Source organism: Ambystoma mexicanum, chromosome 14, assembly GCF_040938575.1.
Source record: "Ambystoma mexicanum isolate Mex_15411 chromosome 14, UKY_AmexF1_1, whole genome shotgun sequence".
In the NCBI taxonomy this organism is placed as follows: Eukaryota; Metazoa; Chordata; class Amphibia; order Caudata; family Ambystomatidae; genus Ambystoma; species Ambystoma mexicanum.
The window spans coordinates 295,179,409-295,203,795 of record NC_090940.1 but is presented as its reverse complement, the minus strand read 5'-3'; positions in this window follow the sequence as shown (position 1 = coordinate 295,203,795).

Below are 24,387 nucleotides of genomic sequence, written 5' to 3'. Positions count from 1 at the left end.
CTCGCTAACCTTCACGTTAATTATCTAGACATGGGGCAGGCTAATGTTCTCAATTCTGAGTGTGGCACATGCTAAACATCCATGGTCCATCTAAGTATGGCGCATGCTAACATTCACAATACTGTCTAGATGCGACGCAGGCCAGAGTTAGGAATTCCGTCTTAGTGTGGTACATGCTAACATTTACGTATTCATCTAAGTATGGCGTAACCTAACATTCCCAATCCTATCAAGATGCGGTGCAGGCTAATGTTTTGAGCGTGGCACATGCTTAACATCCATGTTCCATCAAAGTATGGCGCATGCTAACATTCCCAATCCTATCTAGATGCGGCGCATGCTAATGTTCTCAATTATGAGTGTGGCACATGCTGAACATCCATGTTCCATCAAAGTATGGCGCATGCTAACATTCCCAATTCTATCTAGATGCAGCGCAGGCTAATGTTCTCAATTCTGAGTGTGGCGTATGCTAAACATCCATGTTCCATCTAAGTATGGCGCATGCTAACATTCCCAATCCTATCTAGATGCGGTGCAGGCTAATGTTCTGCGTGTGGCACATGCTAAACATCCATGTTCCATCTAAGTATGGCGCATGCTAACATTCCCAATCCTATCTAGATGCGGCGCATGCTAATGTTCTCAATTCTGAGTGTGGCGTATGCTAAACATCCATGTTCCATCTAAGTATGGCGCATGCTAACATTCCCAATTCTATCTAGATGCAGCGCAGGCTAATGTTCTCAATTCTGAGTGTGGCGTATGCTAAACATCCATGTTCCATCTAAGTATGGCGCATGCTAACATTCCCAATCCTATCTAGATGCGGTGCAGGCTAATGTTCTGAGTGTGGCACATGCTAAACATCCATGTTCCATCTAAGTATGGCGCATGCTAACATTCCCAATCCTATCTAGATGCGGCGCATGCTAATGTTCTCAATTCTGAGTGTGGCGTATGCTAAACATCCATGTTCCATCTAAGTATGGCGCATGCTAACATTCCCAGTCCTATCTAGATGCAGCGCAGGCTAATGTTCTCAATTCTGAGTGTGGCGTATGCTAAACATCCATGTTCCATCTAAGTATGGCGCATGCTAACATTCCCAATTCTATCTAGATGCAGCGCAGGCTAATGTTCTCAATTCTGAGTGTGGCGTATGCTAAACATCCATGTTCCATCTAAGTATGGCGCATGCTAACATTCCCAATCCTATCTAGATGCGGTGCAGGCTAATGTTCTGAGTGTGGCACATGCTAAACATCCATGTTCCATCTAAGTATGGCGCATGCTAACATTCCCAATCCTATCTAGATGCGGCGCATGCTAATGTTCTCAATTCTGAGTGTGGCGTATGCTAAACATCCATGTTCCATCTAAGTATGGCGCATGCTAACATTCCCAGTCCTATCTAGATGCAGCGCAGGCTAATGTTCTCAATTCTGAGTGTGGCACATGCTAAACATCCATGTTCCATCTAAGTATGGCGCATGTTAACATTCCCAAATCTATCTAGAGGCGGCGCAGGCTAATGTTCTGAGTGTGGTACATGCTAACATTTACAGTTTCATCTAAGTATGGCGCATGCTAACATTCACAAACCAGTCTGGATGCGACGTGGGCTAGCATCCACAATTCCCTCCAGGTGTGACACTTGTTAACATTGACTAGTATGTTAGGATACAATGCAAGGCTATGGTCTTAGTCTATGGCAGTCTATGTTATGGAAAGGTAAGGTAGAGTGGCGGGGGCTTTCTGGAGTAGAGTAATTGCTCTACACCCCACCAATGCCACACAGAACAGTTTCCATTTTTAAAATTCTCATTGTCAATAAAAAATAAAAACTAGCCTAGACATGTCAGTGAACAAAAACAAGCGGCCCAGATATGTGATGTGGTATGTGATAAAACACTTGTGTATAGGTGCGTTATAAATGCCATATCATATCTTCAGTGATGTCATCAATGACATTTGTGATGTCATCTTCCATGTACTGGGTGTTTGTTTTAGCAGTGTAAGGTGGTGGCGCGAGTTATGGTTGCTTAGCTTACCAGCACTGGAGAACTTCTGGAGGTTTTCGGTTTTACTTGTAACAATAACGTCCCTTTAACATATTTTTTTCATGAATTTCATTGGTTTTTATTAGTGCAACTTAACCATAACGTTCCTTTAACAAAGTTTTTTGAGTGAATATATATATGATGCACACAGTTGCCTAATGTATTTAATTATTTAAAGTTTGGTATTGCACGTGTTTTGTATACACACACACACGCCCCCGCATCCATAAAAAAAGAGATACACACACGTCACTAAGTTATTGAAACTGTTCTGCAGTGGAGAATGTGCTGCGGTGTTGGAGATATTGCAATCGGCCCTTATCTGGAGGGAATGCTCGCTGATCACACAACCGCAGCCAATGCCGCCTGTTTAACATGATGGACGGCGGCCTGTAAGGTAATGCTGATTACGCCGCTTTGTACTCAACAATGTGCCCGTGGGTGGCTCCCTCTGCTTCTTGTCAACTTCAAACAAGCGGAGCGGCAATGGCCTGTTTCAACCATTAACTCCAAACATCATCTTTATCACAAACCTGCTCTTATCTTAGCAAACAAAGGCTGCCGGTTTTGTCTTGTATTCTTTACTTTACTTTGCGTTTTACAAATAATTGGATCTGTGCAAACTCTAAAAGGGCCATGGGTAAAGAGCAACCGAACTTACTACGGTTGCCAGAGGTAAAATTTCAAGTTGTGAACAGGTTATTTGCGTCACACAGGTGGGAAAAGTGTTCAGCGTCCTTGCTGAACGCAAAACAGAGCCACGTGCAACAGATACCCAGAAAGTGGCGTAAAATCAGAAGGGCCAAGTCACTGAAAATCAAGAAAAATGCGCACCTGTGCTGTTCGCAAATTACACAGGTATGTTAAATCACACAATGATCCCTGTGCGCAATTTGCAATTAGCACATTGCACAAAAAAACACACTGGAATGTTTTAATTCGTGAAAAAAAGCCCATTTCAATCACAGCCCATGCCTACCCTGTTCTACAGCCTTTGTCACTCCTGATTTGCATTTGCAATTGCATGTGGTCGGTGTGCAAACCCCTTTGTCTTCTATCCATATTAATAACGTGGGCAATATTTTGAGGTCAGCATGGGAGGGTCCAAGGTACCGTACACTCGCGACTGCGTTCGCGGACTCCGCTTGCACCCAATGTCGTGAATAGTGCGAGTGCAAGCAATGGGGACGCACTGTCATAAAAGTATGGCCCACATTGGGAGCCCTGCTCTGAAGTAGGGCGGGCTTTGTGTGCAAGCGAGCGGAACATTCAGTAAAAGGGCAGTTTGTTTAGCCCCAGATTACACTGAATACTGCTAATTGTAGGCGCCATTTTGGATGAGAGATGAAAAGCAGCAATGATGCTCTTTTTGCTCTACCATTGCTATGATTTTGAAGTGTTCGTTTGGTTTATTATGCCATGTGTGCACGCTTCCAAGCAACTCTTTTTCACACAGTTTCCAAGATTACCACTTGCGGCTGACTCCACACCTAGCCCCACCCTTATGCCTCCATTCCTGTCCCCCAGAAGGCAGGCTCATTTTTGCCATCTTAACAATGCAAGGTCAAGCAGAGGGTAGGGGAGAGATGAAAGGGGGAAGAGGTGGGCAGGAGGCATGCATATGAAAGTGTGCTCCGAGGTACGCCGCTCACCGCCATGACAGTGGTATGTTGGCATACTGCTGCATAAGAAAATGCTCCAGAAAAAAGGCACAATCAAAGTCGAGTGTAAAAGCTCATTTTGTGAAGTTCTGTATTCAAAGACGCCTCAGCTTGGGTTACACGCGATTGCAGGCTGGGGGCAGCCAGACGTGGACTCCCTGCTCACTGTGCTCAGAGAGGCACAGCTTCACCTCACTGATGAGGCCCAACAAGGCTCAAACACGTGTATGGGGTCGCTGTTGGCACTCTTGTTCAGAGAGGAATTGCCATAGCATTTCGGTGCTGGACTGCCCATGTGGGTGGGACAAAGACTGATATGCAAATGGATATTTCCCATCTGTGAAAGGTACAGTGAGCAAAAAGCGTGTGCTGCAAACTCTCATCTCAGAACAGGTTATCGTGCCATGTTTTTTCTGGAGAGGAGCGCCTGCTACCTTTTTTGAAATATGCAGTAAAACTGATGTTTTGTGATTACTAGGGCCCCACTGAGCGCCCATCAAGCACCCGGTCACCCTTTAACTACATCCAGTACCCTGCTTCGTCTGTTCTAGATATTGCCATCACAATAAAACTCTGCTCCAATCCGAGCTGTACTCTCCTGAGCCTTGCACTCATGACCTATTTTAAAACACTTTTAGAGAGCCCAGGGTACTTTTAATTCATGCAGCATCCAGGTTTCCCCTGGATTCTAAACTCTATGCAAACCTTTCAAACCTGAATGGACTGCTACACACTTAACACCTTGTAGCCTTTCTGTAAGGAACACATGTAATTTATTTTAATGTATTCTTTGTGCATACACCATATATTTATGCATACAAAAATCATGACATGTCCAGGTATATCTAAAAGCAGTGTTCAAACAATAAACAAAAACGTTAAAAACAGTATCCTAAATTGCTTTACCAATACAGTGATTCATTCAACTTATATCCACATGTAACTAAAAACTATATTAAACATTACTTTGAGGTTAATTGTAAGAGATACATATTTTTGTAGCAGTCCATTCAGGTTTGAAAGGTTTGGATAGGTACCAATAACTTATCAATTTGAGAAAAAAAAACATCCCAACTCCGACAACCAGATCCCCTCCCCCTCATCCCAATTGTTTTTCCTCTGTTTTTTGGTCATTCCATTGGGGGTCATTACGACCTGGGCGGCAAGGGATACCGGGCACCGGTAAGGAGACCAGTGCCAGTAATCCCTTACCGCCCTATTCCAAGGTCCCTTGGCGGGGACCGTAAGGAACATGTGGTCTGACCACACGTCCCTTACGGGCGCCGCTAAGGGACCAGGGCGCTAATAACGGGCTTGCAAGTCGTGAGCCCGTTATTAGCGCCCTCCCCATTCCCATTGAGCCCTATGGGGGCTCAAATGGGAATGGGGAATGGTTTGTTCAATGGGGACTTACCGGTATGTCAGGGTCGGACAGCACCGGTAAGTCCCTTTTGAACAACACTTGTGCCGGACCCGTTATTGGAGGCAGTCATGGCGCAAATAGCGCCATCACTACCATCAATCTCGGAATAAGGCCCATTGTCTAGAATCTCTTTGCTGTCGCCTCCCCCCCAAAACTCGCCTTCCTTTCCACAGATTGGGTGCAGTATAAAAATTAGATGCCATACCAGGAGCCACCACATGACTGGAGGCTGCCATCGTCCCCCGCCGGGGATTGAAGTAAGTGTTTTGTCCCTCCCTCCATCCCCCCTACCTTCCCCATCCAAACAATACCATCCCTGCCATCTCAACCCCACTTACCTGTTTTTTGGTCCTTTTTCAGGAGCAAACACGCTTGGAACACTTCTGTCCCCAGCGTGTCCGCTCCTGAAGGCCACAATGGAAAGGGAAAATGGACTCCGTTTTCTCTTCCCCAGTGGGCATTTTATTGGAACAGCAGCGTTTCGGAACAGAAAACTATGCTATTAGTACCCCGGTCTTGCGGGCCGGGGTACTAATAGCAATAAGCCCTTCACCGCTGAGGCATTACCGAGTCAGGTAATGCCCAGGGCCTTCGTTATGGCGGTCGCGAAACTATGGGCCTCAGGGCATTACCTGACTCAGTAATGCCCCAGTGGCTCGGAGCTTATTGCTTAAATATGGCAGATTTGCAGTTTTTGCTCTTCTGTCAGATTCGGTTCCACTTGAAGCACTTCTGCCTAACTCTCAACCCGCCACCTAATTGCATATGTATTAGTACACACACTATGCACATGCCGCCCCATGTAAACAGCTGGAGTGCAAACATTTACTTGTACATTTTTTCCTTTGTAATTAGATGCATTTAGTGCTTGCGCTAGCTGGGATTTTTTGGGGGGCAAGTGCCTTGCCCTGTACTTTTTCCTTTTGTAATTACATGCATTTAGTGCTTGCGCTAGCTGGGACTTTGAGGGCACAAGTGCCTTTCTTTGTACATTTTTTCCTTTTGTAATTAGATGCAGTGTATGTGCCAGGTGGCATTTTTGGTGGCACACGTGACTTTCCCTGTACTTTTTTCCTTTTGTAATTAGATGCATTTGGTGCTTGCGCTAGCTGGTATTTTGGGGGCACAAGTGCCTTTCTTTGTACATTTTTACCTTTCGTAATCAGATGCCGAGTATGTACTAGGTGGAGTTTGGGGGGGGGGGCACAAGTTCCTTTCCATGTGCATTTTACCTTTGCAAAGCATTCCTGTGCCGTTTGTAGTTAGTTGGTTGTTCCCCTTTTTCTAGCTCTGTTTATCCAGTTGTGCAATTAAAAAGGTGACGCTCTTCGTAGCGGTAACCTGCTTCTTTTTGATTGCTTCCAAGAGGGTTGACGTGATGAACAAGCAAAATGAAAAGCAGACTTCAAGTGGCTAGCGTGAGCGAGTGTGAATTAGTGCACCAAAGGGTCTATGTGGGGGCAGTAACACCCATTTTACTTGTAATGCGCTGACACCGTCTTAAAATCCTGCTGCGCTCAGAGGTTTTGCAACTGTGTGGAGTCCTGCCACTGCTTAATCTTGCTGCGCTCAGAAGCTTGCTTCTCGCTCAAACTACCCACAATGATCGCCTCGGCTCAATCCTTGTGCACTCTGAACCTGGGCATTGCGATTGCCATCACTTCAAATCTTGCTGCATCTCAAAGACAGGCACTAAGTGGAGCCCAGGTACAGAGACGTCATTTCACCAAAATGGCAGGGGTTGCGGAAGTGACATCACACGACCCTTGACCCCCTGATGACATCACAGGAAGTGATGTAATTTGATCCCACCCTCAAGTGACATCACAGGAAGTGACAGCAAACGACCTTCAGATTTTGTAGATGCATCTAGACTCGTGTTTCCAGGTGCTCTCATTTCAGCCAGACATAACAACTGATGCACAGAGGGAGGCATGATTTGTCCATGATCACACATTTGGGGAATGTCATTTTCCAGATTCGATGTGGGTCTATATGTAAAACATACATAATGCAGTATTTGTAACAGGGTAACTGAAATCTGTAACACAGGCTACAGCTAGTGTATGAAACATCTATAGATCAATCGACATAGAAGTACGTGTTATCTGTGGCGTCGCTGTGTTAAACAAGCAAAATAAGCACTGACCTGAGAGGCATGCAATGCTGCTTAACCAGGAGAAAAATGCTGCATGAGCAAGGCCTGAAAATTAAACCATTGACCAGGATTTAGGGCCTCATTACACGGATGGCGTTAGGGATTTACCGGTACCGGTAAATCCCTACCGCCTTACTACGAGGTCCCTTAGCGGGTTGGGGGATTTAACGCCTGCTTTTTGCAGGTGTTAAAATCCAACCCGCTAAGGGACCTCGGAGCTAATTACGGCACCGCAAAATTGCGGTGCCGTAATTAGCGCCTTCCCCATTCCCATAGAGCCCTATGGGGCAGAAATGGGAATGGTGAAGGGCAATGGCGGAAGGGGGATTTACCGCCCCTCCAACCTTGGAATGGGGCGGTAAATCCCCTTTCCGCCAAGGCGGTGCCGGTAGTTTACCGGCATGAGCCATGGCGCTAATAGCGCCATGGCTCACCGCCTTCCGTGTAATGAGGCCCTTAGTATCAATAAAATTCCCTGGTTACAAATGTATCTATGAGTCAGCTACCACTACAATAGAAGAAACCTATTAGACTGGTCTGTGTGCACAGCAGGGAGTGCACCTGATAATGTTATCTTTGCTGGAGTATAATACCTGGGAAAGGTTCTTTTAATATACCCAAGACCCCCCCCTCTAGTTTTATTATCTAAGCGTAATACTGGGTGCCAGAGGACTTTAAAAAAAAAAACACTGTTTAATGTAAAATCATTACTGCACACAGAAATCCATAGCACCACACAGTTATTTAAAATTGAAAAAACCCATAAATTCTTTCTCACCCGGGGACTCACTGGCAGACTTCAATGTGCGCACTGCACACTACCCCTTTGTCAGACCCAGTGGTGCCCAATGGCGTAGCACAAAATGTTGCAGCTCCCCTGCGAGCCATGCTGTGGGGGCCACCAAGGCTACTTAACAAAGCACAGGACACGCCCCAGCCCGGGGCGGTCTGGACCACCACGTGTGCGCAATGTCCATGATGATTATGCCGCTGCAGGGGCATGCACTACTGCAAGTGATAGAAGTAAATCTGTTTTTCAATCAAAGCTTAAATCTTTAACGTAACATAGAGAGAAGGGGCGGTGCCTGGTCCACAAATATACCAGCCACCAGTCGTGGCTGGTGAGTTGTTTTTTTGGATGGTGCAAATATTTGCCACAAGTATGTGATTGCGACTGAGCAAAGCGAGGTCGCCCGAAATAACGAAAATGGGTTTGGGGAGGATGGGGGTAGGGGGGCGGTGGGATTCTTCTCCCTCCCCATAGTAAATGCTTTGAATAATGGGTTAAAATGGTGCATTACACAGGCCATTTCCTGGGAGAATGTGGGTAAAAGGCCAACAATGTGGGTAAAAGGCCAACCATCGGTTTTGTGGGGAGTAGGGTAAATCATGAAAAAAGTACAATAGATGCAAGTCACCCAAAGTGCACAGGGCAAATCCCAATGCATTATCATGCCGGTCCCTGCAATATATGCCAGTATAAAAACATTTTTATGCTGGCTGTGCCCATAAATTTCCATGCTGGCCCCACCAACATGTGCTAGTATTCCCATATAAAACCATACTTATGTTCGCTTTAAGTTGTTTTTCTATAGTAACATTAATGGCACTGGGCACAAAACTGGCTCTGCCAAAATATGCCAGTACTCCTATGTAAGTACATACTCCCGTTGGTTTGGCCACTAAAAGTGACACATCACAATATGAAAACATGGCCAAACTGGTTCCAATGTATGCCAATCTAAACCCATAAGAACACTTATCTTGCTTGATTCATCATAGAGGCTCAGTTAATAAAAAGTCATGCCACAGTGAAGAATATACAGGCTGCTACACCCAAACATCAGTCTAGCGAGGTAACACTACTTATCATGCATGCTTTTTTAACGATGCTGAGTAATACATGTCATGCCACAATAAGCAATGGCTAGACTGACTGCACAAAAATGACAGTCTAGCCAGGAAATGGCACACATGAACTTGCCTTTGGCCAAAAATACCAGTAAAACATGCAAAGTCAATAAAGGAAGAGGCACAAATGCTCCAGTGATACCCAGTCTCCCAGGGCCTTACACACACATGCATCCCCTTTCACCCACTGGTCACTCACCCATACATCTCTCGCATTCACTCACACTGTTTTCACCACACAGTCACACACCAAACCCCACGTCAGAACATTCAAACACACACTACCACATGTATGCTTATCCAGCTAGCAGTCACTCACTCACACCTTCTCTTACATGCACTCATTGTATTCTCTACACAGGCACACACACACCCACCCAGAACTTTCAAAAACACACCATCACATTCATACTCATTCACCTACCAGTCACTCACTCACACACCTTTTCTTACCTCCATCCATTACGTTTTCTACACAGGCACCCCCCCCCCCCACCACCTAGAACACTCAAAAACACACCATGACATTCATACTCATTCACCCACCAGTCACTCACACACACATCCGCTTACATCCACTCATTGCATTCTCTACACAGGCACACACCCATCCACTCATTGCATTCTCTACACAGGCACACACCCACAACATTCAAAAACACACATCACATCACTTCTCATTCACCCATCAGTCACTCACACCTTCTATTACATCCACTCATTGCATTCTCTACACAGGTACACAAACACCCACCTATCCAGAGCATTTAAAAACACACATCACATCACTTTTCATTCACCCACCAGTCACTCACAACTTATCTTGCATCCACTTATTGCATTCTCTACACAGGCACACACCCACCCATCCACCCACCCACCCAGAAAACTCAAATCCACACATCACATCACTTCTCATTCACGCACCCACCAGTCACTCACATCTTCTCTTACATTCACTGATTACATTCTCTACACAGGCTTACCACCCACCCACCCACCCAGAACATTCAAAAACTCACATCACATCACTTCTCATTCACCCACCATTCACATACATACATTTGACAAACAATTCACACATTAAAAACACACATCATATTTTTAAGAAAGCCTTCTTACCTGTTTCTTGCAACTTTGGTCTGTCCTTCTAGGCCCCCTCAGCTCCTCTGTGCTGCTCACAAAAAGGAACCAGGAAGCTTTGAGAGTTTCCTGGTTACTGTATGTGAGCTGCAAGGAAGCTGAGGGAGATGGGGTTGGAGCTGAACGTGGCATGTGACATGTGCCACATGTCACGGTCAGCTCCAACTCCTACTGAGTGCCTCCCCTGTCCCAGCCGTCACCCTGATGCAACGCCTGGTTACGCCCAAATGACATCCCTGTCCAGGTACCCATTATCATTATCCCTGCTTTATATCCCTCTGCACTCTGAAGTCAGACACAGCGATTGCTGTTTCCTTAAACCTTGCCGTGCTCGGAAGCTAGACAGTGCAACACTCACCCAAACCTTTGCTGCGCAAGAAAGTTAAACCTGCCCTGAACCCAGATAACACCTAAGACTATCCAACGCGCCCAAAACCACAAAGCACAGAGGTAACCGCCTGCAGCGACACACAGGTAAGGCTCTTTCACCATAGAGGCAAGGTTGTGAGTCTGGATAATACTGCATTCCTCCCACAGCTCACTCTACGTCCACAACAAGCATGTTAACAGACCTGGTTTTTACCTGTCTTTGTTGCACCTAGTTACACCGCATTGTACGTTCTCCCACAGTGTAGCTCTGATCTAATGCTGCCTACACCTTACAACCATAGTACTGGTACACCACAGAGAGGTCTTCACCACTTTGAATCTGATACTAGCACACAACCCAACCACCACAGAGAGGCCTTTGCCACTGTGAAGCAGTACTGGGCAACCACAGGGAGGCTTTTGCCATTGTGAACCTGATACAACCACAACATCCAACCACCACAGAGAGGCCTTCACCACTGTGAAGCAGTACTGCGCCACCACAGGGAGGCTTTCACCACTGTGAAGCAGAGAAATACACAAGACCCCACGAGGATAGAGCAAAACCACAGGGAGAAAACAAAACTCAAGGCTCTCATCAACGCAAGAAGGATAAAAGCCTTTAACAAAGAGACTCTGAGATGGAAATTCAACCACCACAGAAAAGGTTTTGACACTAAAACCCCAGAGGCGCTAGAAGCCCAAGCCCCATGAGGATACAAGACTGAGGCACAACCACCTCAGAGAGAACCACGCCACCGCAGAAGTTATTCCATACAAGACCCAATAATGAAAGACCAAACCAACGGGAGAAAAACCCCTATCTAAGCCATGGTTCAACACAAGGAAAAACCTAGCCAGCAGGAGAACAAACCTTATCCAGGTCACTCATCGACACAGAAGACTCAAGAACCATAACTAAAGAAACCCCCCTGAAGGAAACACAACCTCCAGAGAGAGGCATTCTCGACTGTGAACCCTGTACTGCAACTAAACTCCAGCGTCAGGAAACCCCAGGCCCTAAAAGACTCTGATACTGAGCCTCGTTCACTGTATACAAATACATACATTACCGTCTAACCCAAACCTTAAGCAGAGCCACAACACAATGATAAGAGCAAGGCAGACAGCACTGAACGTCAGACCACACCAATTTAAAAGGAAAGGATTGAAATACACTGATCTAACTGGACCAGGAAATAACTAACCCAAGAGGGAACCCGCCCGTGGAAATACACTAGGACATATCTCAACCCAAAACAGAGGCTGTCACTAACAGCCATAGTGAGGCAGACACCACTGCACACCACAGTAGAGGTTCTCATTGATTATTCCAAGTTAAAAAAAAGAAATAAAACAAAGACACGCAGGAGGGCAAACACCCCTGGAATACATTGCAAACCCAACTCAAAAATAGTAAACATGCCTCGATACAAGGAAGACAAAGAAACAAGAAAGGAAAACAGAAACAGGAAGGAAACCAAATCCCTAACAGAATGAATACTACTCGCCAGAATTCACAGCACAACCAAAATCCCAGTGGGGACACCAATAAACGGACTAAGGATACAGACCAAGAAACGAGTGAACACGGAATACATCTCACAGTAGCTGACCACCTATGACTCTTAACTCAACGGAAAACAAGCAACAGATAAACAACCCACAAGCAAGAACGCAAACAAGCATGGACCCCAACAGGAAGCTGAACTAAACATCTCAAAACACAAAACCCAGCAACTGGAAAACACCTTCGGTAGGACCCCAATAAGAATCAGGTGAAACCTTGAATCCATAACCATCCACATCCCCTACATAACCAAAGAGTGGAAAAAAGCCCACACATACAAGCAAACAACCTATCAACATGAATCAGAACTAAGAAACCCTTCTGTGTACCTAATTGAACTCCTCAATGAAGAAATGAAAACCCAACAAGACCCCTGGCTGGGACCCATGAAAGGAAATTTGTAGGAACTACATTCTCACATCTAACTGCCAAGTTATGGAACTTAATCCGATGGAGATGAGAACGTCAGAATTCCGCCTCACCTTCAGAAAATGACTGACAATCTGGACATTCAACTCACAATGATTAGCATAAAGCGGACGCTGGCAGGAATATCACCGGGGACCCAAAATAATCCAATGATAGTACGGATTCTGGAGCCAACAATAAAACAAAGACCCGTACCAACGACTAACCTTCCCTGCACTTTGCTCCTCTCCAGCATACCCTATATATACCTCACACAATCTAACTGATCAGTCTCACCTCACATAAACACACAACCCACACATCCACCATAAAAACTAATTGCCACAAAAAACAACTGGACGTTGCTCTTCCGGTCACAATAACCCCAGTGCGCACAATCCAAACGCAACTAGAAAGCGGGCTCGCACTCGCTCAAACACCAGTTCCTCCTGGTTCTACAAACACCAATAGAAAAGCACAACCTCTATCCTACTCACTCTTTCCTCACTAATCTACCCAACCCACTTTCTTACAGAACCACGTGAGCACCTGGAGACCATGCTAATGGTAGTAGTTTGCAGTATAAGTCAACTTAATGTAACATACCATGTGTACCACCTCTTCTGTTGAGGCACAGGTTCACTTCTAATTTCTTATTCTATACTTACGTTAAGGATGCTTTTGCAGTCATCAGAGTGTGAGTACATGTTCTCTCTTTCCATTGCACCAGTCATGAAGTGCTTTGTAATGTCCCATGAGGTATGTTATGATAATTGGTCTTGCAATAGCAGGACATTTGTTCATTGCATGACCTCTTGGCGCTTTGTGTCTTCCAATTAAAAAAGGTTGGTTTATGGATGCGTTAGTGGAAGCAGCAGGTGCAGCAGTACAGGGATTGCTATCAGATCAGCTGTGTGAGACAAACCATGCTTTGCTGATGTTCGCCTGAGGATAATAAAAACAACTTTGAATGAAGATATGTGTACATTCTATTAAGGATACATGGATATGGATAATTTTTGCCAAAATTGTAATACAATTAAGTCAAATAAAAAAAAAGTTGGTGCTTTACATAGCACTGCTAGAGAATAGCTTCTTGATGTAATGAGTGGTACATACAGCCTTCGTATTACCTGGTAGAAAAAGGTCAAATCGGACCTCTGTGCTCTTAAGTGTGAGGTATGGCTCCTTGGTCTGGATAATATCCCAATGGGGGCTAAAGAGATTGGGAAGGGCTTGTTGCTGAATTGGGCCCAACCAGTCTGGAATGACACCCAAATGACTAAACCAAAGAATATAGCCTACACTACCATTAGTGTGTCGCTAGGCGTACAACCGTATTGACAGTGGTGCATTAAACATAATGGGCCTCATTACGACTCAGGCGGTAAGGGGTTTACGGCGGCGTAAACAGCGCCGACCCTTACCGCCTGATTCCGAGGTCCCTTAGCGCCATGGAGGTTTTAACACCTGCAGGTGTTAAAATCCATGGCGCTAAGGGACCTTGATGTTAATTACGCCACCGTAATTTACGGTGGCGTAATTAACGCCTTCCCCACTCCCATTATGCCCTATGGGGCAAAAATGGGGATGGGGAAGGGTAAATGGGGATTGGGGACTTACCGCCCCGCCAACCTTGGAATGGGGCGCTAAGTCCGCCAACCACCATGGCGTAAATGTAGTTTACGCCATGGTGGTAAAGGTACGACCCAGGCGGTAACTTACCGCCTGGGTCGTAATGAGGCCCAATGTGAGTCAGAAATGAGAGTCAGAAACAAGTCTGCCATGTTTTTGGTTAAAGATTATTATTAAAGAAAAGGGGGGTTGGGGAACTGCCTCTCTGTCCCTACTCTAGAGGAATTCCGCTATCTAAACCAAAACTAATGGTCTGTCTATATAAGAAGGTCCAAATCAAACTGTCATGTGTTGAAACCTCTATTCTGACCCTCACACTATAACACTAAGGTGAAGGGGAAATGTCTTTAACCATGGATGGTTGGTAAAAAGTGTTCATAATGAAAGAATAAATTGCTCAAACACAAGGGTTTTCCAAGAACAATGTTCCTTGTTCCAGAGGGTGGTACCCATGCCCCTGGATTCTTCCTTGTTCTTGAGTGTTTCACATATAACAGTTCTCTTGACCTTTCTTGGCCAACAGTCACTTTTACAAAAAGAACTTGGTTGACCTTCAAACTCCTTGTTAGCACAATCCCTTATCTAAACCTAATATTACCCCTCAGGACTTCTTTGGATCTTGTACACATCTCGTTATGGCCTGGTATACACTCCTTCTAGGACCTTTTATTCTTACACACTGGTGATTGCCTGGTATACTCTCCTGCCATGACTTCTTATTCTTGCACACTTGTAATTGTCTGGTATTCTCCCTGCCAGGACTTTTTATACTTGTACACTTGTAATCATAGGCTTTTGCCCTTTTCCAGAATTGCGTATCAGCTGCGTTGGATATTTTATCTTCTTGATATATTATCTTATTCAGGTTTTCTATGTGCTTGCATTGCACCCATTCACATATTCGTTGTTTGTGGTTCCTTTCCGTTTGAATAATATGCAATTGTCAGTTATGTTGCATACAACTCTCTGCATTTGGTGTTCTCGCCGATACACCCCGGGGTCCCCACTGTCTTTCGGTGGACTCACCGGGCAGCTCTGAATGGCTTTCCTGGATTTGCCTGCAGTCAGCCGGTAAAGGATTTCTGATTTGTTTCCTTGTTGCAACTGCTTCTGGTTCTTTCTTCCGTCTCTCGCTGATTCCACGAGTCTGGTCTGCTTCTTTCTTGGCTCTGGTAAGTGAAGCACTGCCGTTGGTCACCTGCGAACACCCAGGAGTCCCTCACCAGCTCTCAGCGTTCCCTCAGCATGTCCCGGTGAAGCAGCTTCTTCTTGTTTCGTTGGTGAGCCTCCTGGCCCCATCACATCATCTTCAGCCTTTCTCCTTCTCAGTTCTCGCTGAGAGCGTCAGCTCCCTCCTGCCAGCACCAGCTGTCACCATAATCTTCAAAGTGCCCCAGCGCAGTGGGGCAAGGAAACCCACTCTCCCCGGTTTCCCCCTCAGTGAGGTAGTCTGCAGTTTCTTTTGGGCTATGACACTCTGCTGAGTCCCAGGGGTTCCCCTTCTTTCTGAAGGGGGTGGACTGTCTCCTTGGCTCTTCCAGTGCTTCCCAGCTCCCCACAGGCAGTTAGGGTGCAAGGGCTCCCCCTTCTTTCTTCGTGTGCAGCTGTTAAAAGCCCTTCCCTCTGCAACACAGGATTCCTGCAGCCAGGTTCTCTAGGGAGGGCATCTCTTACACTTCCTGAGTCTTTCCTTGCTTTTATATTGGCTCTGCTTTGGGGAAAGACTAGAACGCTGATAGTGATTCTCATTAGGATTGATCATTGTTGCTCCTCACCTCCTTCTCGTCTCAGTAGTTGGAAAAAGACTAGACTGCTGACAGTAAGTTTCATTAGGAGTGATCATCATTGCTCCACCCCTTCTCCTCGTCACAGTATTGTGAAAGTGATCTTCATTGAGGTGACTCTTATTCTTCCTCTTCCCAGTACATTTTAGGGGATTGGTAAGAAGAATGCAACTTATGAAACTATTAGGGAAGGGATTGGTCCAAGGGTCATAGGAAGGTGCTTTTTGGTACCTTGATTGGTGGGAATACTGCATTTCATCAGGCGAGTCCTCCTTACCCCCAATAGGATTGTCTCCCTCCACATGGTCCTCCCTTGGGCCGGAATCGGGAAGTGGCTGCCATTCCCTGTCCTCATGGGAAGAGACCCTCCCCGGGAAGATAGTGGTGACATCGTCCTATTCATCACAATTACCAGATATTTTATTTTATCACACGAGCCAGGTTTATTGTGCTACAACTGGAAATGGAAGTGGGAGGCTGGGCAGGTAAAGAGCTTGCTATATGTTATTGCTCATTCTGCTTCTCGTAGGAGAGAAACTGCTTTATTGTATGTTCTTCGAGGCGGTGAGGCACTAGTGACTTGTGCATATACTGAGAATGATGATTTGATGATTTTTAGACAGTGCAGAGTTTCCTTATTGTATTTGCTGAAAGCTAATTATAGGCCATCATCCTGGGCATTTGCAATTTTTTTTTTTAATCCAAAGCTGTTCTGATTAGAACCTAGGAGATGAAAATATACCGGAGAAGATGCTGTGATGCTTTCATGAGTTTGAATAATTTTTATTTTTTTGTTAATCCTTGTGTATTTATAAGTAAACCTAAAACAAAGGCGGACCATTAATGCACCAGGCCTAAGATTCTGTTATGCTTTTTATAAGTTTTCATTATGTGTTATTGTCGTAGTCAATTTTATCATATGTAATTATGTGTATATTGTGTGCATGTCTTATGTGTGAAATTCTTATCTGAATAAACTTGACTTGACTTAATGTAGTACCGCAAGCACCAGGAATCCAGCTTTAGGTTGCTAGGGTACCAATGTTACTTGTTACCATCATTATTTACCACAATATGAGACTCACCTTGCGATGTCCGTGGATGTGCCGCAGCTTCCTGATTGGTCCAGAGATGTCTGAGAACACTGAATCAGGAAGTGAGTCCGCTGACCGAACCGAGATATCACTATTTTTTTACCTACATTTTGGGTATTTAAAAAAAATCACAACAGAGATGGTCAATCCGTGCATTGGCGCAGTGCAATGCTAGGAGTAAAGTTAAAGGTTCTGATCTAAAAAGAAACATCCAAGGAGCCTGCAGGAATCAATAAAGGCGACAGACTATATAAATGAGCAAATGAAAGCACTCGTATAGCACCCTACACCCTCAGAATTTCTATGGCACGCTTAGGGTCTGGATTCTAGAAATGTTTTGGTGGCTGACCTTTCGTTCAGGGTCTTTTCCTGAACAGCTGGTCTAGAAGAGAGTGCATATTTTTCCGTGTGGGTGCCCAAAGGTGTCACTACATTTACGTGAAAACTCTCTGACTGTGAAAAATGGCTGCTCTAACATAACGCCATTATCCAATAATAAAAATTATAAATAATTGGAGAGATACACAGTGCAGTAGGACATGTATGTATAAGTTGTTTGAATTTAGATTAGTACAACATTTATATTGGTCTCACTTTTTGAAATATCCATTTGCTTTAAACAGAAGAATAATGTTCCTTCAAAACCTCTTGTATAACATTGTAGTACGTCACTGAGTGCCATACCTTTCTTCATCTGTCCGCCACCTGTAACTTGGACCGTTTGAGAAAAGAAGGTTATTTAACAACCTCATTAGTGCTGAAGATCTTTAATGTGGTAATAACCCCCCCACTTCAGTTGGCGTACAGGGCCATTAATGGGCCATCAGCCTCCAGCCCTGTATGCCTGCTGACAAGGAGGTAGTTGATATTCGCACTCTGGGGTTCCATCCAGGGTGCTAATAGTTTTATTCTTTTTTGTTTATGGTAGATGAGCACTGCACATATTGCGTGAGCCCAGTCGTCTGTGGGATGCAAAACAAGATAGCTGCCACCATCGAAATAGAAAAGGGAACAAGTCCCATTTCTATTTCTATGGCATTGGCAGAGCAGAGAAGGAGCATGGAACGGCAAGCCCCAGCAGGTAGTGGGGGGAGGCGAGGGGGCGGTGGGTCTGAAGAGCGGGAGGGCCAAGGTGCTGATGCACCTATAAAATAAGTGGCAGCACCCGGGGAAGGGCTTTGGGTGGCTGGAAAAAAGTGTGAGGCAGTGTCAGTTCTCACCTGCATTTTCAGTCATCTGATTAGCTGAGCACCCTTCCCTGGGTGCGGATGTTAGAAGTGCATCCCACGCATTAAGGACAGAACATTCTAGATCAGAAACCATGGACGGAGCACTACCAATGATATTTTGAGATGGGGGCACATACCTGCTATTGTATACCCCATTGTCACTCATTTATCTAAATGTAATGCCACATGCTTTTCCCAAGCAGGAAAAAGACAGCAACAATGACAGGAATAGTGTCGTATGTGCAGCATTAATGGTCAGGAATTTGGCCTGCAATAGCTGGCAAAGTGCATACAATGAGGATTAGGGAGAGGTTTGCTTCAAGGAATTCCCTGAAAGATTGAGGATTGGGAGCGCTAGTATGAATCCATCAAAAAAGTCAGTGCAGCAATGTCTGCATTGGTGAAAGACATGTAGTTGTGGAGTATACATGCAGTGCGGGTATTGGATATGGGTATCTATAGGGATCAGAACCCTTGCCTTGTCTTCTACTCTGGTCAGCCATTCATGGCTGGTGTGGTGCTCCTATTTCTTTTTTTTTCTGTCCAACTGTCTTCCATTGTCGTACCAGTCCTTACACGTTCATGTTCTAGGTTTGCCAAAATAAGCCTTAACAGGGCATGGGAAATGACCAGTCAGGGATCGCTGAGATAACACCATAGAAAGGAGGTAGGGAACCAGGGAGACCAAGGAAGTATTTTGCTTTGCGCAGTAGAGGACATAGCCTATAGATATGACCTGAAAACAGGAAACAATGGCGGAGCATTAGAGGTCAGAATGGAGAACATTTTGGAACCACTATGTTGTGCAATAAGCACGCAAAGGGGTGGGAGTCTGTTTTCCGAATAATGAGTCCCAGCTAAGTGACTGGAAACTCAGTTGGGCATTGAAGAATCTATTACAGTTGTGGCCACGAGGAATAGGCATCGGGAACAGGGATGTCAGTGCATCGCTTAATTTTGTATTGTTGTTAATAAGATGCTAACCACAAATGTAGTTACTTCATAGCACCCAAAGAGCAAAGAGGGATAATGGTAGGGAAGGAGGAAGGGTAGAAGGGGGTTGAATTATTCTCAACCTGGGAATGTTTCAAATCCGGTGTAGGGGGGAGAGTATTACGTATCAAGTAGTAAGTGCAGGTAACTGCATGAGATGTCAGTCAAAAAGATAACAGTTATTGCAGGCAATTGCGTGAGAGGCAAATCAAGATGTAGGCTGTCTTATGCCTTCCAACATATGAGCATCAGGGACTAAAACATCTTCATATAAAAAGACATTATGTTCACGTGACCATATCTACTATTTGATAGGATCACTATTAGACCCCATGCCCTCCCTCTTACTGGGCAGGCCCTGGCAGTGCCAGAGGACGCGGCGGTATGTGACGGCTACAGCACACTGATACACGACACAATAATCTTGATAATGGGCACTGCGCATTTCAAGATGGCCACCAGGATAGGATGCGGCCAGCCCACTCAAGGTGGCTGACACGGAAAACGTCCGGCCGCAATGCGCTGACGTCACTACTTCACTCACATGATGATCGGGTTAAAAAGAAGCTGCAAGCAACTCACAGCATCTCGCAATCTCAGACCAGAGGGAGACTGCATAGTTACTTAGCCTTTTCTTGTTTTTCTTGTCTATGTCAAGTTCTGTTACAGTCCATGTGGTTCTTTAGTAGCTTTTTCATTACTGGTCTAAGAAACTATCCAAGTTAGGACTTTGTTGATTATAGTACCCTACGTTAGCAGTTACAAGTCCATGTGAATCAACAAGGATGGATGGTGATGGGTGGTTCTCACAAGGCTTTTGAAGATTATAGTAAGTTCCTTGGGGAACGTTGGGGACTGGAGGAAGGGGTGTAGAGTTCCCCTTCCCATGTTAACTTCTTACCATTTTCACACTCTGCAGCTCCTGAGCTGTGGTACCTATTCACAAAGAAAGGGGGGAACAGGCTATAAGTCGCTCCGACCTAGTAGGGAGAGATTCCCCATTTGTGGGGGTTCACAGCATGGGGAGACTTTCCTCCCTGGGTGTGGGTATTCCTCTTCCTGGATTCCCAAGAGACGGGTGAGGAGAAAGGTCAGCTCTGACACTATTACAGCATCTCAGGGATACATTGTGAGTCACTTGATTGCTTGAACTAAAAATGTCTTCAGCTTTTTTATGTCCATTTAGTGATTGCCGAGAGGTCCCTTGGTGATGAGGACGTTTTTCTACCCGGTGGTTCCTGAAGTTCTCAGCAGGCCAGCAGAGGAGCCATAAAGCATTTTTTTCCAATGTCATTTAGCAGTCACATAAGTAATAAAGTGCTATCCACTGTTGGCTCCAGGGTGCCTAAAGCTTCTTTCTCCTCTATAGAGTTATGATGCAGGAGTGAGTAGGTTATGGCCTTTTGAGAAAATTACCTGATTGCTTTGGTAAATGCTTCACTCTGGGCCATTAAAAGGATGACGTGCTTTCTCCCACTTTCCACCCTCTTTTACCTGCTTCAGATCGCCCAGACAGTAAGAGTCAAAGTTCAGGGTGGACCGACGTTCTGAAGTCTTGCATTTTTTCAGGAGCTTCCTATTGAGTGCAAGATCAAAATGAACAAAACACTTAGGGCCTCATCACGAGTTGGGCGGTAGCCCATAAATCTGGTGGCAACGGTATTAGCGCTGCCAATACCCCTCTGCCAGACTACGAGTCAGCGCAAATACTGCCGGATCCAAAAGGAACAAGCGCTATTACAACTGGCGCAATTACAGCCGGCACAAATAGCGCTGACAACACAAGCGCAATTGCAGCTGTATCACAAATGGAGGTATTGGCGGTATGAGCACCGAAAACCGGCGCCAATACAGCTGAGAATGACCCCCTGCATCCAGCTGGAGGTCAAAGAACCCAGGTGCCAAGAATCAAGCCACAGTTGCACACAATGCTCACCAGAGGCTATATTAGACACACCCAGGCCCCAAACACTGATTCCAATAAGATGCGTCCATGCATTGCTGTAGGCTGGGCCAGGTAGCTGCTCATGCTGCGCCTGGACCTCGAGATGCAGGCCAACTAGGCCAGAGCTCAGGGAGCACAGGAGGTGGGGGGTGACGAGGAGGTGGAGGGCAGCCCCAGCAAGGTGAACACTCATCCCCAGGGTCAGGCCATCACCCTGGGCCCTCAGTGACACCCAACTGGTAATTGAATACCGCCTGAGCAGGGAGACCATCACTGAGCTGCTGGCCATAATTCGTGAAGACATTGGGAGCAGGATCAAAATCCATACATCCGTGCCCCCAATGTTGAAGCTGGTGACAGTCCTGCAGTTCCTGGGGACAGGCACCTTTCAGCACTCTGTGGCCATGATGTACAGCATGACACAGCCCCATTCAGTGCAGTCCTGGGCCAGGTGCAAGCTGCCCTCCTGCGCCATGTAAACCGACATATTGCACTGCCCACCACCCAGGATCAGGTCAACATTAAGACAAGGTTCCATGCCAATGCACAACTGCCTAACATCATAGTAGCCATTGCCTGTATCCATGTTGCATTTGTGGCACGCCAGGCCCATGAGGCCATATACAGGAACCAGAAGCACTACCACTCACTCAACATCCAGTTGATCTGTGGCCCAACCTCTTCATCAGCCACTGCTGTGCCTGCTACCCAGGTTCCACCCACGACGCCATGGTCCTCCACAACAGCACACAGTCAGGATACATGCAGAAGCACAGAGGACAATGGACCTGGATAGTGGGTGAGTACAATCCCTGCCACACATGCACAGTGAAACACCAGACAGAAAGGGAGCGATGGGTTGGCAACACAGAAATAAAGCATGGCATAAAAAGTGGCAGCACTGGCAGCACCCAGGCAGTGCATGCACCAACGTCAGGGGGCGTACAAGGTAGCATGCACACGTCAGACACACCTGAACACATACACTGACTGACACAGACAGCTGCCATCACAACGACACACTACACCACATGTACCACAATGCATCAGGAATGTGGCACAGCGCTGATCCACACAGCAGCACACAACAGCAAATCCACCCGTGCCACAGCCATTTGCCCATGTGCAATCACCATGGACACCCCACAAAGCACCCACCACATTGCCACAGGGTGCATGGACCGGCAAAGGAATGCATGCCACCATTTACAAATGCTGCACAGCCATCACACATTCTCATTGCATGGGCGAGATGCACATGGCTAACAATGTCCTGATACCTTTAGATATCAAAACCAAGTATGAGACAATTGACTGATGCCTGAATGTCACCCCATGGAGCTGACTCTGGTTAGCCACAGCTGGTGTGGCTGAAGACCCCTGTGCATGACCCACGCACACCATACAAGACCGCCTACAACAAGGCATGATTCCATTGCCTAGATCCCACTGGTGGAGCGCTAATGTATGCCCCTGACAAAGTTGGGAACATTTTACTGGTGTGTGCAATACTCCATAACATTTGTTTGAGGAGGAATGTGCCACTATCCCCTGATGCGGACAGGCTACACCCAGAGGAAGAAGCTGAAGAACATCATGAGGCAGGAGCCAGAGCAGACACTCACAGGGATGACGTGCCGGAAGGGAGACCGGGTAGGTACTAATAGATGATTTCTTTTAGAACTACACCACACCAATACATTTCACTTGTACACAATCAGGAATGTCCACGCATTCTTGATTTCCAACTAACCTTCGTCTAACATTTAGCACCAACTAACCTCCCTTTCCTGCCCACCTCCAACTCCCCAGTATACAATCCCCCTCCCCGCTCACCACCAACTCCCCAGCACACAATCTCCTCTCACCCTGCCCCCTAAGGTGTTCATGGCATGGCCGCACAGCCCAGCAAGAGTCATGCCATTTACGATGGCCTTGTCCTTTTCCCTGCACTCCCAGCAGCTGGTGAGCACAGCTGGCGCAGGGACAGGTGCCTCGGGGTGCTCTGCCGCGATTCCTCTGTTGGTGTGGTCGAACTGGAAGGTATTGAGGCCACCCGCTACAGATGTTGCAGTTGGAAGTCATTGGTTTCCCAGATCTGCTCGCTCTCTTTGTTCGAACCGCGTCAGTGATGCGGTGCATGCTGTTACAACCCTCCATGTCTGGGCATTGTCACGTGCCATGCTCCGTATTGCACCATGGATGGTGTCCCTAATTGCCTCCATGTGGTCAGAGTGGATGTTGGCAGTAGCCTCCACCTGCCTTTTCCTTGCTTCCATGTCACCCAGCCTCTGTATAATCATTCCCAATGTGTGCAATGGTGAGGGGGTACGTTGTCTGGATGGGCTGGCAACGGGGGAGCCGAAGGAGTGGGTGTCCGTGTCCAGTTTAGAAGTGTGGCACGGCCGGTGGCAGGGTGGGCTCTCAGGGCTTTGGCTGCACTGTTGGCAGCATGGTGGGCTTTTGGGTGTGGAGGTCGGTTGCCTGCACAGACTGCATCCAGGGGTTTCGGGCACTGCTGCATGGTCACTGTGACTGGTGCTGTCCCCTTGTTCATCCAGTGTCATGGTCAGAGGTGGCGTGTCCTCTCTGGTGGTGTCAACATTGGCAGAGGTGTTGTCTGTGGCAACAGATGTGCTTGCTCCTGGTGGGCTGGGCTGGTGGTGTGGGCATGGCTCCTGCTGCAGTGGGGTGTGGTGGGATGGGCCTTGCACCTATGGGTCACATATCTGACCCCTTGCGGGTGGTGGTGTCATGGAATGGCATACTCCCAGACGGGCCAGCTGCTTCCTCATCCTCCAACGCCTCTGGTGAAGCTTGTGTTCCTGTAGGAGATGTAGGGGATGGCGTTAGAACACATTCTCCCCTGTGCTTTGGCATGCACAATGATGAATACATGGTGATGTGTGTGGAACAGGGCTGTTGGACTGATGAACAGACCTTTGGGGCTTTTGCAAGTGGATTGCCTATGATGGGAACAGGCGCAAGAAGGGGGGCACAT